Below are 9,845 nucleotides of genomic sequence, written 5' to 3' on the forward strand. Positions count from 1 at the left end.
GAAAACTTATAACATACCTTTCGGTCTGTTTTTACCAATAAAATTAGTGTTACTGCTGTATAGGTCCTAGACATAAAAATAAAAATGAGTCATTAACCGTTAAAGTAATATAAAATTTAGCCTACAAGTGCTTTGACATTGCGATGATATACTTGGAGGGTATCTGCATGACCCCTTTGCATTTTCAGGCTAATTTTCATGTTACGTTAAAGCTCAAATTCTCAGTTCTGGCACTTTGGATTACCAGAAAACAGGTGGGACCTCTATAGCCATACCACAGGTTTTATTAGTAAAACGTCCAACACTTGACCTAAGGACTCACTCACCTGAGCATATACATCGGACGAGTGCTCTCTGATGTTTTATCGGACAGCACTCGGACCATTGTTATACTATGGGGCAATGCAGATCTGCTTTTTTTTCTCATGCTGATTCGGCATAAGACAAAATCATAGCATGCTGCGAGTGGCTCCAGAAATCTCATCACACACACCCATTCAAGTCTTTGGGTGGATGTCATCCAAGTGCAGTCCAACATCAGCGGCCTCAGACAATGGAGAAGATGGAGAAATTAAGTTCTACGTCTTCTTCGCACTCTCTTGTGAGAGAATCGGATCACAGTAATCTGATACTCAGATGAAACTCTAATCAGAGTTTGAGCTAAGTGTTACTAGCATTATCAATCTGATTCTTTCGCAGAGTGAAACATTTGCTTATGTGACCCTGGGCCTTAGTCAATTCATTCACACAGATTCTCTTTTTTAAGTGTTAATACTTAACCCGAATTTTTAAATCAACAATGAGTGATAATTTCCTTAATCTCCAGTGACAGATGTAGGATGTAATTGAGACTGGGAAGTATTGGGGTGAGGGGGTAGGAAATATGCATACAGAGGCTTATAATACGGGCAGCATGGTGGCTCAGTGGTTAGCACTGCAGCCTTGCAGCGCTGGAATTCTGGGTTCAAATCTCCCCAAGGACAACGTCTGCAAAGAGTCTCTATGTTCTCCCCTTGTTTGCGTGGGTTTCCTCCGGGTTCTCCGGTTTCCTCCCACACTCCAAAGACAAACTGATAGGGAATGTAGATTGTGAGCCCCAATGGGGACAGTGATGATGTCTGTAAAATGTGGTGGAATTAATGGCGCTATATAAGTGAGTAAAATAAATAATTGTGTATAGTATTACTAATCAACCTTGTTCAAATCTGATCAGTATGTTAGCGGCATTATGGTTCAACAAATACCCCTATCTTCTAATGATACTGAAATGACTCTATTGACTCTGCCTCAGCCTGAACAGCAAAGCTGAAAAAGTGACTTATGGGAAACAGAAAGTATCAGCATGTTGTATATTCTCTAGGTGCCAATTTAAAAACTACAACAGTTTAGGGTTTGCTTTAATGTATTGAAAGATTATGAAAAAAAAGAAAAAAATTACCCACATAATTTTGTATTTAGATATACTCAATAAAAAATTAAATCTAATCTGAATTATGATGGTGACGAATTCTATGTTACTTTTTCCATAAATGATTTGTTGTGGGATAATTGCTAATGTTATACAACAGGAGTCCCCTTATGACCATCAATACGTCTTTGTACTGACCTGAGATATAGGAGACTAGAATCCCCCCACAGGTGACAATCCAGCAGCTGTCAGCTTGCTGCATCAGCCATGATCAGCGTTGGCACAGACAATGGCCATATAACCCTTTAAATGTTGCTGTCAGTAGTGACTACAGCATCTAGATGGTTAACAGAGTGTGGGGGCTTCCTCTTTAACCCTATTTGCACCCTCAGATCATGATTGTGTGGTCTTGATGTTTGCCATGGCAGTTAACGGCCAATTAATGGCCTTAGAGTCTGCCGGCTGTAGCGGCCTGTTCAGAAGTTATCAACATCTAGGTGGTAAAAATAAACTTTTTCATTGCTATCATGCCACCTTGCATTAATTCCTGAAAAGCACCTGAAGGGTTAATAAACTATGTGAAAGCAATTTTGAATACGATGAGGGGTACCCTTTTTAAAATAGTATCACTTTTGGGTTTTTTCTAATATATAGGAACCCCAAAATCACTTCAAAACTGAACAGAACCCTATGAAAATAAGTTTTATAAATTTCTTTGAAACAAATGAAAAATGACAGCTACATGTTTAAACCTCCTAAAATGCGAACAAAATAAAACAACATTTTACAAATGGTGCTGATGTTACGCAGACATGAAGGAAATATCATTTATTAATGTTTTTGTATAGCATGACTATCTGGATTATGGGGTTAATTATTCAAAGTTTGACAATTGTAGTTTTTTTTATTTTTGTCAATTAAATAATAAATATAAGTAAACGCAAAATATATCAACTTAAAATTTACCATTATCATAAAGTATAACGACATAAAGTGACACTGGTCAGATTATTAAAAAATTGCCCCGGTTAAAACACTCATGGGAAAGCAGAATTAAACAACTGTTACAATAGGCACAGATAATTGCGATGTGTTTATGAAAACCTTATGTTCTATATTTGTTGCTTTGTCATTTCAGAATGTGTTTGTTTGACACCGAGGATTTGGATTCTTTGCCCATTAATATTTTTTACTATTTAGAAAACCTAAAAAATGTACCTCTTTCTCTGTGACTATTGGACTTAACTAGTCTGGAGATCCCACCGGCTTCACTATGACAGTATTGATAATTGAGGGGCTGCTTAATGGACAAGGATGATACAAAACGTCAGTAACATGAAGAAAGAGATCTAACAACAATGACTAATGTAATGACAATGAATAATTTACCAGCAGTGATTGCAAATCTATATGTAATCTAATCTAAATTGATCCCATTTTATAGTATTGTGAATCACTAACCTATTTTATATTTTTATACAATGTAATACTGTTCAGAATATCCCACATATATGCAAAAGTTTACACATTAGATTCAGGGCTGAAATTGATTTTTCACACTACCGGGCCGGGGTCACACTACCATAGAATATGGACAAGTGCTATGTGAGATAACATTGCGTAGCACTCGGACCAATGTTAATCTATGGGACAGCTCATATAACTGTATTTTTTCACAGGTGTATTCAACATGCGAATAAAATCCGTATTCTACGGTAGTGTGACCCCGGCCTAAGGGGTAATGTTTCTCCTTGTGTAGAGTGACGTGCCTGATATGCCAGTGTAAGGATGTGTATGTATAATGTGGCACAGCTGTGAAGGTGCTCAAAAAGAGGTTCCCACACCAGATAAATGATAAAGTAATTTTTTGGCACTCAACTTGTGGTATAGATGAATTTTTATTAGCAGTCTCTGGTATAAACGTTTCGGTCAAACAGCTGACCTTCTTCAGTACACCAACTGCTCATGAGGTGTCTGAATAGATGAAGCACTGAGAATGTGCAGAGAATTTTATAATGAATGCAAGGATACAAAATTGATCCTAATTAGGTCCTATAATACCGGACACCAGACACCGCGTTTAGAACGGTGAGAGACACCTACCACCACCACCACCGATGGTGGTTATATCCCACTGGTCCTAGTTATGGCAGCCTGATACACAGAGTCATCTATCTCTGCTAACAGAACCAGATCCCCTCTGAGGACCAAAAATTAGCAAAAATAAGATTGGACTCACATTATGAGCCACCTCTGATCCATATTTATTACTAGATGGTAGCCCAATTCTAACACATCGGGTATTCTAGAATATGTATGTAGTTTATTTATGAAGATTTTAGAATAATACATTGAATACACAGGATTCGGCCGGCCGCGACCAATTAGCGAAGCTTGGTTCAAATCCCGTGCCAATTCTCGGCCAGACTGCGCCTGTTGCTGATTGTTCACGACCGGCCATGTAGTATATAACAGCTCACGTAGTAAATAGCACAGCCACGTAGTATATTGCACAGCCACGTAGTATATTGCACAGCCCACGGAGTATATAGCACAACCCACGGAGTATATAGCACAACCCACGGAGTATATAACACAGCCCACGGAGTATATAGCACAGCCACATAGTATATAGCACAGCCCACGGAGTGTATAACAGCCCACATAGCATATAACACAGCCACATAGTTTATAACAGCCCACGTAGCATATAACACAGCTCACGTAGTATATAACAGCCCACGCATGCAGTATATAACACAGCCCACGTAGTGTATAACACAGCCCACGTAGTGTATAACACAGGCCACGTAGTGTATAACACAGGCCACGTAGTGTATAACACAGGCCACGTCGTAGTGTATAACACAGCCCACGTAGTATATTGCACAGCCCACATAGTATATTGCACAGCCCACGTAGTATATTGCATAGCCCACATAGTATATAGCACAGCCCATGCAGTATATTGCACAGCCCATGTAGTACATAACACAGCTCACGTAGTACATTGCACAGCCCACGTAGTATATAGCAGCCCATGTAGTATATTGCACAGCCCACGTATTATATTGCACAGCCCACGTAGTATATTGCACAGCCCACATAGTATATTGCACAGCCCATGTAGTATATAGCAGCCCACGTAGTATATTGCACAGCCCACGTATTATATTGCACAGCCCATGTATTATATTGCACAGCCCATGTAGTAAATTGCACAGCCCACATATTATGTAGCAATGTGGGCATCATATCCCTGTTAAAAAAAAGAATTAAAATAAAAAAAATAGTTATATACTCACCTTCCGTTGGCCCCGGATCCAGGCGAAGCGGTTACCGACGCTCCTCGCGCTCTCCGGTCCCAAGAGTGCATTGTGGTCGACGCGAGATGATGACGTAGCGGTCTTGCGAGACTGCTACGTCATCATCTCGCGAAACCGCAATGCATGGAGCGGTCACCGGAGCGTCGCGAGGAGCGGGAAAGGCCGGTTCTGGATCCGAGGGGGCCGACGGACGGTGAGTATATAACGATATTTTATTTTTTTAAATTATTTTTAACATTAGATCTTTTTACAATTGATGCTGCATAGGCAGCATCAATAGTAAAAAGTTGGTCACACAGGGTTAATAGCAGCGGTAATGGAGTGCGTTACCCACGGCATAACGCGGTCCATTACCGCTGCCATTAACCCTGTGTGAGCGCTGACTGGAGGGGAGTATGGAGCAGGCACTGACTGCGGGGAGGAAGTGTAATAATTATAGGGGATAACTCAGGAGACTCTTTGCGTGGAACAAGATAACTACAGGACACAGTTTTATAAGTGGTAAAGTCTATATTATCACACGGTGATTCAAACAGGTGCAGAGAGAAACTCAAGTCCACAACACTTGGTGTAAATATTAAATGCAGCTTAGCAGTCTATAGGAAACTTCAGAGGAAAATGCATTCACGCAGAAAGTCTATGAAGCACAATTATTATTGAGGATACTTGACACGAATAAGTCCTTGCTTAGTCCAAAACACAGATAGATATGCTTATAAGGCAGTTCAAATAATATCTTAGCTCAACCAGGGAGGCCTGGGTAATAGTCTCAGGTTCTTGCAGAGCAGCAACAGCTTACATGTCCAGCAAATGCAGATGGAAGTAAACACTAGCAGCAGATGAAGGAGAATTACTGGAACTGGTGTATGCAGCAGGAACTCAGAGCAGAGTAGCAGGATCACCCCACAGGTTCACAGGAGCAGGTATATAGCCAGGGATTCGCCAGAGGTCAGGAGCTGGATGCAAGGCAGAATACTCTAGCACAGACTGAAGGCTGGGGTGGAGTTTTATAGCAGGAAGACACAGTGCACATGAGACCAAAGACGCCATCTTGGAAAAGGGCAGTAATGCACAAAAGGTAATAAAAAATGTTCAGAGTCCTGACAGGAAGGAGCGTCCATTTTGCCGCTGGACTGTGCCCGTCGCTGATTGGTCGTGGCTGTTTTGCCACGACCAATCAGCGACTTGGATTTCCATGACAGAAAGAGGCCGCGACCAATGAATATCCGTGACAGACAGAAAGACAGAGGGACAGAAAGACGGAAGTGACCCTTAGACAATTATATAGTAGATAGGACCCAATTAGGATCAATTTTTTATCTTTCCATTCAATAAAAAATTTTCTGCACATTCTCAGTGCTTCATCTATTCAGACACCTCATGAGCAGTTGGTGTACTGAAGAAGGTCAGCTGTTTGACCGAAACGTTTATACCAGAGACTGCTAATAAAAATTCATCTATACCACAAGTTGAGTGCCAAAACATTACTTTATCATGCCAGTGTAAGGAGACTTACAGGCCATGCAATGCTTATCTGGGAAATGAAATATGCAAATTGCTTTTTCAGAGATTTCAGATAATTGAGATTCTGCTTTGGCTTTTATCCTAAGCCACATGGCAAGGGTTGATAAAGGGTCTATATTAACGTTTGATTGCTATGTCCAATACGTGGCCCTAGAGTTCAAGTCCTCTTCTTTGGAGGCAATTTGCATAGAAAACTATAGTAAATTTCTTTTAGAAACTAAACTACACTTATGCATAGGAAACCTCTGCTATTACATCTTACCTCTACTTGATTTAATTGGACTAAAGTGCAACACCAAACATCACCAGACAAGAGTGTGGCGCTGTTTCTTAAAGACAGCAACCATGTTTTTTACAATATGATGGAATAAACATAGTATTTAAATCATTATCCAATATGAAGAGATGACCTTAGTCATATAAATTCTTATTATATCAAGTTGTGTAGAATTTGGCACTTTGAATCATTTGTTCCTTTCTTTACATTTTTAAAATGTGGCAGATCCGTATCTCTGCTATTATAAGTGGTGCAAGTCAGGTCACTGCAAAAGATTAAAAAAAATATAAATAAAAAAAGAATCCAGGGCTGAGATGTGTGCACTTCCAGCAATTCTGTCCAGTTGCTATCTAGAAATGGATCTGCTAATACATTGCAGCAAGAGCCATGCTGGGGACAATTATAATAAAGTGTCAGCTTGCTCCTGAGTGAAGGGGAAGAAGAAAATCTACGAATCTTCCAGGAAATCTGATGAAGAAGTAGTGTAATTAATGGAAATAGAGGCTCTTTAAGTGTTTCCTTTTATTTTATATGTGCTTAGGTCTTCCATTGTTAATCACACCTTTATATCGCTCTTTCCCTGATGACTTGCTAATGTATAAAGGACAATAAAAAGGATTCATGTCTGCAGGCTGCTTTATTCGATGTTGTCTTGTATAGGTCTTCGGTAATATGAATTTACCTATATACCAGCAACCATGAAATTCACCCTCATAAATAACCTCAACAGCATGGAAATCGGGGACACTGAGCTGTAAGGATTGTATTAATCAGACCACGACGCTGTCCATGGTGCTGAAACAATTTACAACCCTTGATTGCGTGATTATTGCTGTACTCTAAAAGTCAATTTATTGTTCTTATATCTTTGGTGCTAGAAAATGGAAATGACTCTTTGTATTAGACAATGAATTACAGATTAGGGGAATTATACTGCCTTGTGAAGATCTTTTACCTTTCGGCTTTGACTTTGATATTATGTGCAAGTTGTAAACATTTAACTGTCGATTCAACCGAGTCTAAACCTGATGCATTTACAATGAGAGTCTGGTGAGTTTGTTCTCATGTCCGCACTAGGCAATGTTTCCAAAGAGTATGAATCCCTCACAATCTCGCTATAGAGTTGTAGGCTTTTCTTCACTAGGGGCAAATGTTCAGTTCTCTATCCTAGTATAAAATCCATGTCTGAACACACTACTACCTCTGCCTTCGTCACTAGGTGGTGCCAGATTAATGCTACAGATGCCATTGGTTGACAATAATGTGTTTCAGTTTAACTTTCGGATAGGTGGGACTTGTTATCCCTTCCTCCTTATCATCTGGTTTTTAAGTAAAAGACTAGTTGTTAGTAAAATTAGCTTCCTGCTGGAAGCCACAGGTGGAGGTTCCTCCCTGATTAAACCCCAAGAACTCATTTTGTTGCTGCCAGATAGTGATTTTGTCTACTTTGATTCACTCCTGATTCCCATCTTTGACTCGGCTTATATATTGCTGTCCTTGAACCCGGCATGCGTTTTGACAACCCTACTCTCTCTTTTGCTCTTGACTTTTACCTCCTGGTGCTAATCTTTCTTTCTAACTATCCTCTGATAGCCAGCTCCACCGGCCAGCAGGTCATGGACTCAACCAGTGGGGCCACGCATAAGTCCAAATCCCTATAAAAGGTCTTAAAGGGTTCACCATGGACCTTCTAAATGGAGTAAATTGTACAAAGCCTGTCCATGGATGCCTTATTAAGAGCTGCCATTGACAGTGCATTGTTACACGGCTTTTTATCAAAGTAGCAAAGTCTGGATGGATTACTGGTGCCCAAGTCAAAGAACCCAGGGCAAATACCCCTTCCATTGAAAAACAACTGCTTCCACATACCTTTCTTCTCTTTGCCATCATCCCAGACCAGTCTTTCTCCTCTGCTGCTTCTCTAAACCAAAATCTTCTTCTCCCAACCTTGGCAATCTTAAAATGATTGAAATAAAAGGATAAAGTTAATCCAAAAAATTAAAATATTAGAAATACTGTTCCTTCTCTTAAAAGTGTTCATCTATACTTTAGATATTTAGTTGTACGGCGCAGAGAGATTCACATTATTAGGAAGGCTTCCTTAAAGAATTGATCTACTACCACCCAAAACTGTCTTCCAAAATAAGTCATTTTGGTTCCCTCTCACTTCTCTCAGAGAATCCTTCTGAGATTCTAGTAAATGACCTTGGAAATCAATGAAACGAGCAATTAACTACTTAGCAGCCATCTCCCTTCAATTAACAAAAGCATGACACAGCCCCAGAGACTCATAATGTTCTTAAGGTACCAGGAATTTGTATCAGGAATATTGATAGGTGCTGTGAGGTGCATACATGAAAAAATCTATATGAATCAATATGCAATGAGCTTTCATCAATCCTCTCTACTTTAATTTCACTGTTATCTTAACAAGTCTAGAAATCTTATCCTTTAGACACATTACCTGGATGTAAACGCTCTCTGATTTCAAAACTAATATAGCAGAGACAAATATGTCTAGCAGTAGACATATCAGCCCTATGTTAGACTTTTTTAACACGATCAACACTGACCTTGTGATCACCCCAAGATCTTGGAGTAGCAGAGATGTCAACTTGAGCCACTTCCTTGCAATAATTATGGGAGGCAGTTGCATACCGCCAATAGCACATTAAACCAAGCATTGAGTTAGGGAGTCCTGGTGCCGAACCTCACTAATTTTAACTGTGTCTGAAACCTCTGGATGCCATAAGCAAACAAAAAAAAATTGTATTGCCCTGGTCTGGCATCCAGCCTGGTCCTCAGTGGCTGCTTTACCAGTTTTCACTTCTGTTCTTGGTATCCCTGGAGTCTTTCGCTCTTCCAAGGCACTACGACACAATCATGTTGATGGACTTAGCCAGTGTAACAGGCAGCCAGTATACCAGTCTGAGTATATTGGTCACAGAATGGATGACTGTCCAGGTCCAGAAGATGCCAGACCAGGGCAGTGTTAATCTTTTTGCTCAACTGTTAGTGTGAAGCAAAAATGGGAATGCTATGTATTAAAGGGAGTCTGCCAATATGATCAACTTTCCCAAGCCATCCATATGTTCATGTAGGTCATAGAAAGTTGAATAAAATGATACCCTGATATCTGTGATCCAATATTTTATCCAAGAGAAATCCACATTTTCCTTAATGTGTAAATGAACTGTTAAGATCTATGGGCAGGACAAAGATCTCCCCAAGAATCTGTCCCTAATTTATTTAAAATAAGCTCTGGAAACAGATTCTCGGGGAGATCTATGTTCAACCCATAGATCCTAAC

General features: G+C 40.0%; 1 long non-coding RNA gene across 1 annotated transcript in view; it reads right to left on the reverse strand.

Moving 5' to 3' along the window:
• Positions 1–8,492, reverse strand: part of LOC143809405 (uncharacterized) — a 100,429-nt gene extending 91,937 nt beyond the window's left edge. The window contains exon 1 of the long non-coding RNA XR_013222267.1: positions 8,405–8,492. This is a non-coding gene — a long non-coding RNA (uncharacterized LOC143809405). The remainder of the gene's footprint in view (positions 1–8,404) is intronic.
• Between the last annotated feature and the right edge of the window lie 1,353 nt (positions 8,493–9,845).

The sequence above is a fragment of the Ranitomeya variabilis genome, chromosome 2 (genome assembly GCF_051348905.1).
Source record: "Ranitomeya variabilis isolate aRanVar5 chromosome 2, aRanVar5.hap1, whole genome shotgun sequence".
Classification (NCBI taxonomy): domain Eukaryota; kingdom Metazoa; phylum Chordata; class Amphibia; order Anura; family Dendrobatidae; genus Ranitomeya; species Ranitomeya variabilis.